This window comes from Neomonachus schauinslandi, chromosome 5, assembly GCF_002201575.2.
Source record: "Neomonachus schauinslandi chromosome 5, ASM220157v2, whole genome shotgun sequence".
NCBI classification, from domain to species: domain Eukaryota; kingdom Metazoa; phylum Chordata; class Mammalia; order Carnivora; family Phocidae; genus Neomonachus; species Neomonachus schauinslandi.
In genome coordinates this window covers 59,370,684-59,378,073 of record NC_058407.1, presented here as the reverse complement: position 1 = coordinate 59,378,073, position 7,390 = coordinate 59,370,684, and positions in this window count along the sequence as shown.

Here is a 7,390-nt window from a genome sequence, read left to right as displayed (position 1 = left end):
TGAGCCACCCAGGCACCCCATGTCCACCAACTTTTAAATAAATAAACAAAACCCCCAAACTGTCTTACAGTGGAGGTTTTAAAATAAAAATGCGCCACACATCTTTTCTTTCTATTCTTAAATGCTTTGTTCATTCATCTCCAACCCAGGAAGTTCCTGGTTTATCTAAGATCCCTGCTGAGCTTTCTTTCAGCCTGGCTTTTCAGCCAGGTTGAATATATTTGAAAAGGGGAAAAACAATGAGAGACCAAGGCATTTATAAAGAGTCAGTCTAGGAGCTAGCCAGGATTAATACCCTAAACTGAATCTGATCCTTGCTGGTTCTATCTGAAGATATGCTAGCATTTATCCCTAAATTATAGATTATATTTTTGAATTAATAATTGTAAGTTAAAAACAGAGACTCTGGACTAATGAGTAAAAAGACCAGTGCCCAAGGGATTAAAAAAAATCTTCAAAAAAAAAAAAGATTTCTTTGAGAGAGAGAGTGTGGGGAGGGGCAGAGGGAGAGAATCTTCAAGCAGAGTCCCTGCTGACCCACGAAATCATGACCTGAGCCAAAACCAAGAGTCGGGACTTTAACCAATTAGGCCCCCAGGTGTCCCCAGCCCCACCCCCCCGGCCCAGATCTTTGTTAGAAAATGAGTTTTCCCAGCTTTTAGGATAGAAGGAATTCCAGTAGTCCTTGAGATTCCTTAGGGATTTTCAGTGTTTTAGATAGCCAATAAAACTTAAGCTTAGCTCACCAGAAGACTAAAATATTAAATTTCTTTATTTCTGGCTTGAATGTTATCAACAAAGTTCTGATTCTCTCATCTAATTATAAATTCTGATCGGTAGTTAAGTGCATAATTAAAAATAGGAAAATTGGGGGCACCTGGGTGGCTCAGTCGTTAAGCGTCTGCCGTCGGCTCAGGTCATGATCCCAGGGTCCTGGGTTTGAGCCCCACATCGGGCTCCCTGCTCAGCGGGAAGCCTGCTTCTCCCTTTCCCACTCCCCCTGCTTGTGTTACCTCTCTCGCTGTGTCTCTGTCAAATAAATAAAATCTAAAGGAAAAAAAGGAAAATTATTCAATAAACACAGTTGTAAAATATTTCAAAATGAAAGATCTAGGGCATCATAATGGGTAGCGTTACTGATGAAAATAGATTGGGAAGTATTGCTTTAGAGGAGGGTGAAAAGTTGATACTGGTTACAATTTTTCAGGCAAAGCAGCAGGGAGAGGTGCTGCCTTCAGGGAGCCAAAGAAAATAAATTTATGTTTAAAAAAGAGTCCCTATTGGGAGTTTGGAATGAATAGCCAACATTTAGCTCTAGAAACACAAGATAATACAGGATGAATGAAAAAACTAAGTGATTTTTAAAAATTTATACTTTAAAAAAGATTAAAAATTTATACTTAAAATTATTTCTGTCTCTTAATATGTACATGTTATGTACCTGTGTAATCCAAGTCACCTGTTACAGTTACCAGTGGGCTTGAGAAATCTGTTCTCTGTGTTTTTCCTTAACTTCTAGCTAGTTCCTTTTCCCAGGAGTCAAAAACAAATAGCCCCTCACTCTCTGGTGCTGGTATCTAAAATGTAAATTGTTAAGTCAAAGTTTTCAAATCATTGTTAGTATCACATTGGCAAGGCTTTATGAACAAATAGGTGAGGAAATGGAACTTCTTGAAAGAAGGTTGTTGAAAAGATGGTACAATGGCAGAATTATACTAAAGAAATTATACCTATTAAAAATTATGCAAAGGACTAGTCTTGCAGAGAACACTTCTAAAATTATAAAACTGCCATTCTTAAAAAATGTCAAGGGGTGCCTGTGTGGCTCAGTTGGTTAGGCCTCTGACTTTTTTTTTTTTTTTTAAGATTTTATTTATTAGGGCACCTGGGTGGCTCAGTCGTTCGGCTCAGGTCATGATCCCAGGGTCCTGGGATTGAGCCTCGCATCGGGTGCTGCTCGGCAGGAAGCCTGCCTCTCCCTCTCCCACTCCCCCTGCTTGTGTTCCCTCTCTTGCCGTGTCTCTCTCTGCCAAATAAATATTTATTTGGCAGAGAGAGAGCAGGAGAGGGGCAGAGGGAGAGAGGGAGAAACAGGCCCCCGGCTGAGCACGGAGCCCGATGCAGGGCCCAATCCCAGGACCCTGGGATCATGACCTGAGTCCAAGGCAGTCGCTTAACCAACTGAGCCACCCAGGGGCCCCAGGCCTCTGATTCTTGATCTCAGCTCAGGTCTTGATCTCAGGGTCATGAATTCAAGCCCGCTTTGGGCTCCACACTGGGCATGGAGCCTACTTAAAAAAGAGAAAACAACAACAACAACAACAGCAACAAAACAAAAACAGGGGGGCGGAGCAAGATGGCGGAGGAGTAGGAGACCTGGATTTTGTCTCCTCTCAGGAATTCAGCTGGATAGGGATCAAACCATTCTGAACACCTACGAATTCAACAGGAGATCGAAGAAAAGAAGAGCTATAACTCTCTGAACAGAAAAGTGACCACTTTCTGGAAGGTAGGACGTGCGGAGAAGTGAATCCGAGGCGATATTTGGGAGGATAGACGGCGGGGGAGGGGCCTCCATCAGCCGCTTCTGGCAAGTGATAGAGCCGCGGAGCACAAAATCAGAACTTTTAGAAGTCTGCTCCGCTGTGGGACGTCACTCCAGTGGCTAAGCGGGGGGTGGAGCCCTTGCGGGACAGTGTGGTCTCAGGACCCTCGGGGTCACAGAAAGACCGGGGGTGCCTGAGTGCAGCAGAGCTCCCAGGTATTGGAGCAGGGAAGCCAGCTGCAGAGACGGAGCCCAGGAGCGGGCTCTCAGCTCAGGGTTGCCCTAAACCGTGATCCGCGGCACAGTCGGGCCACTGCTCCTCCAGCAGGGACCCAACAAGCGGCAGATCCGGGGAGACTCCCCTTCCTCCCCCGGGAGGAGCGGTGCGGGAGTGCCGCAGGGATCTGCTGGGTTTGGAGACTCCACACGGGGTCGGGTGCCAGAGATAGAAACGCTCGGTCACAGGCCGGGTGAGCATGGAGTGCGGCCGGAGGCGGGAGATGGGAGTGATTGACTGCTTTTCTCTGGGGGCTTACTGAGGAGCGGGGCCCCAAGTTCTCGGCTCCTCCGGGGCGGAGATTGGGAGGCCGCCATTTTCACTCTGCGCCTCCAAAGCTGTACAGAAAGCTTGCAGGGAACAAAAGCTCTGGAGAGCAAACCCGAACAGATTACTTAGCCCGGATGGGCAAGGGCGGGGCAATTCCGCCTCTGGCAAAGACATTTAGAAACCACGGCAATAGGCCCCTCCCCCAGAAGATCAGCGAGAACAGCCAGCCAAGACCAAGTTTACCGATCAGTAAGAACGACAGAACTCCAGCGCTAGGGGAATAATGCACATAGAATTCATGGCTTTTTTACGCTGATTCTTTAGTCTTTCAAAGTTAATTTTTTTTAAAAATTTTTCTTTTTCCCTTTTTCAACCAACATCTTATCAATCCCTTTTTTAAAAAAACATTTTTATTTTTCATTTTTAGAGTCATATTCTATCCCTTCATAGTAGTTACCTGTATTTTTGGCATATATATATAAGTTGTTCTCTCTTTAAAATTTTGAGATAGTTTCTTCTAACAGATCAAAATATACCCTAAATCTCTAGTGTATGGTTTTTTTCTACTCCCCTGCCTGATCACATTCTCTGCCTTTTTTTTCTTTTTTTTTTTAAATCCTCTTCTTTCTTTTTTCAAACAACTTCTTATCAACTCCTTTTATAAAATTTTTTATAATTCCCATCTTTACAGTCATATTCCATCCCTTCATCATATCAACCCTTATTTTTGTACATATATAAGTTTTTCTTTCTTTAAAATTTTGGGAGGCACTTTCTTCTAACAGACCAAAATACACCCAAAATCTAGTGTGTGGCACTGATCTATATACAAGCCTGATCATATTTGATCACATTCTGTTTTTTTTTTTTTTTGGTTTTGTTCTGTTTTTGTTTATTTTTATCTTTATCTTTTTCTTTTCTTTTTCTTTTTCTTTTTTCTCTCTTTCCCTTTCTTTTCCCACTGCTTCAGGTCTTTTCTGATTTGTTTAGAGTATATTCTATGGGAACGTTGTTACCCTGTTAGCATTTTGTTCTCTCATTAATCTATTCTCCTCTGGACAAAATAACAAGATGGAAAAAATCACCTCAACAAAAAGAACAAGAGGTAGTACCGACTGACAGGGACCTACTCAATATGGACATTAGTACGATGTCAGATCTAGAGTTCAGAATCATCACTTTAAAGATACTAGCTGGGCTTGAAAAAAGCATGGAAGTTATTAGAGAAACCCTTTCTGGAGAAGTAAAAGAACTAAAGTCTAACCAAGTAGAAATCAAAAAGGCTATTAATGAGGTGCAATCAAATATCGAGGCGCTAACTGCTAGGATAAATGAGGCAGAAGAGAGAATCAGTGATATAGAAGACCAAATGATGGAAAATAAAGAAGCTGAGAAAAAGAGAGATAAACAACTCCTGGATCATGAGGGCAGAATTCGAGAGATAAGCGATACCATAAGACGAAACAACATTAGAATAATTGGGATCCCAGAAGAAGAAGAAAGAGAGAGAGGGGCAGGGGTGCCTGGGTGGCTCAGTTGTTAAGTGTCTGCCTTCAGCTGAGGTCATGATCCCAGGGTCCTGGGATCGAGCCCCGCATCGGGCTCCCTGCTCTGCGGGTAGCCTGCTTCTCCCTATCCCGTTCCCCCTGCTTGTGTTCCTGCTCTCGCTGTTTCTCTGTCAAATAAGTAAATTAAAAAAAATCTTTAAAAAAAAAAAAGAGAGAGGAGCAGAAGGTATAATGGAGCAAATTATAGCAGAGAACTTCCCTAATTTGGGGAAGGAAACAGGCATCAAAATCCAGGAAGCACAGAGAACCCCTCTCAAAATCAATAAAAATGGGTCAACACCCCGACATCTAATAGTAAAACTTACGAGTCTCAGAGACAAAGAGAAAATCCTGAAAGCAGCTCGGGAGAAGAGATATGTAACCTACAATGGTAGAAACATTAGATTGGCAACAGACCTATCCACAGAGACCTGGCAGGCCAGAAAGGACTGACAGGATATATTCAGAGCACTAAATGAGAAAAATATGCAGCCAAGAATACTATATCCAGCTAGGCTGTCATTGAAAATAGAAGGAGAGATAAAAAGCTTCCAGGACAAACAAAAACTAAAGGAATTTGCAAACACAAAACCAGCCCTACAAGAAATCTTAAAAGGGGTCCTCTAAGCAAAGAGAGACCCTAAAAGCAACATAGACCAGAAAGGAACACAGACAATATACAGTAACAGTCACCTTACAGGCAATACAATGGCACTAAATTCCTATCTTTTAATAATTACCCTGAATGTAAATGGGCTAAATGCCCCAATCAAAAGACACAGGCTATCAGATTGGGTTAAAAAACAAGACCCATCGATATGCTGTCTGCAAGAGACTCATTTTAGACCCAAAGACACCCCCAGATTGAAAGTAAGGGGGTGGAAAACCATTTACCATGCTAATGGACACCAAAAGAAAGCTGGGGTGGCAATCCTTATATCAGACAAATTAGATTTTAAACCAAAGACTGTAATAAGAGATGAGGAAGGACACTATATCCTACTTAAAGGGTCTATCCAACAAGAAGATCTAACAATTGTAAATATCTATGCCCCTAACATGGGAGCAGCCAATTATATAAGGCAATTAATAACAAAAGCAAAGAAACACATTTATAACAATACAGTGATAGTGGGGGACTTTAACACCCCCCTCCCTGAAATGGACAGATCGTCTAAGCAAAAGATCAACAAGGAAATAAAGACTTTAAATGACACATGGGACCAAATGGACTTCACAGACATATTCAGAACATTCCATCCCAAAGCAACGGAATACACATTCTTCTCTAGTCCCCATGGAACATTCTTCAGAATCGATCACATCCTAGGTCCTAAATCAGGTCTCAACCAGTACCAAAAGATTGGGATCATTCCCTGCCTATTTTCAGACCACAATGCTTTGAAACTAGAACTCAATCACAAGAGGAAAGTCGGAAAGAACTCAAATACATGGAAGCTAAAGAGCATCCTACTAAAGAATGAATGGGTCAACCAGGAAATTAAAGAAGAATTAAAAAAATTCATGGAAACCAATGAAAATGAAAACACAACTATTCAAAATCTTTGGGATGCAGCAAAGGCAGTCCTAAGAGGAAAGTATATAGCAATACAAGCCTTTCTCAAGAAACAAGAAAGGTCTCAAGTACACAACCTAACATTACACCTAAAGGAGCTGGAGAAAGAACAGCAAATAAAGCCTAAACCCAGCAGGAGAAGAGAAATAATAAAGATCAGAGCAGAAATCAATAAAATAGAAACTAAAAGAACAGTAGAACAGATCAATGAAACTAGGAGTTGGTTCTTTGAAAGAATTAACAAGATGGATAAACCCCTGGCCAGACTTACCAAAAAGAAAAGAGAAATGACCCAAATCAACAAAATCATGAATGAAAGAGGAGAGATCACAACCAACACCAAAGAAATACAAACAATTATAAGAACATATTATGAGCAACTCTATGCCAGCAAATTAGATAACCTGGAAGAAATGGATGCATTCCTAGAGATGTATCAACTACCAAAACTGAACCAGGAAGTAATAGAAAACCTGAACAGACCTATAACCACTAAGGAAATTGAAGCAGTCATCAAAAATCTCCCAAAAAACAAAAGCCCAGGGCCAGATGGCTTCCCAGGGGAATTCTACCAAACATTTCAAGAACAATTAATACCTATTCTTCTGAAACTGTTCCAAAAAATAGAAATGGAAGGAAAACTTCCAAACTCATTTTATGAGGCCACCATTACCTTAATCCCAAAACCAGACAAAGACCCCATCAAAAAGGAGAATTACAGACCAATATCCCTGATGAACATGGATGCAAACATTCTCACCAAAATACTAGCCAATAGGATCCAACAGTACATTAAAAGGATTATTCACCACGACCAAGTGGGATTTATCCCTGGGTTGCAAGGTTGGTTCAACATCCGCAAATCAATCAACGTGATACAACACATTAACAAAAGAAAGAACAAGAATCATATGATCCTCTCAATAGCTGCAGAAAAAGCATTTGACTAAGTACAGCATCCTTTCTTGATCAAAACTCTTCAGAGTATAGACATAGAGGGTACATACCTCAATATCATAAAAGCCATCTATGAAAAACCTACAGCGAATATCATTCTCAATGGGGAAAAACTGAGACCTTTCCCCCTAAGGTCAGGAACGCGGCAGGGACATCCACTATCACCACTGCTGTTCAACATAGTATTAGAAGTCCTAGCCACAGCAATTAGACAACAA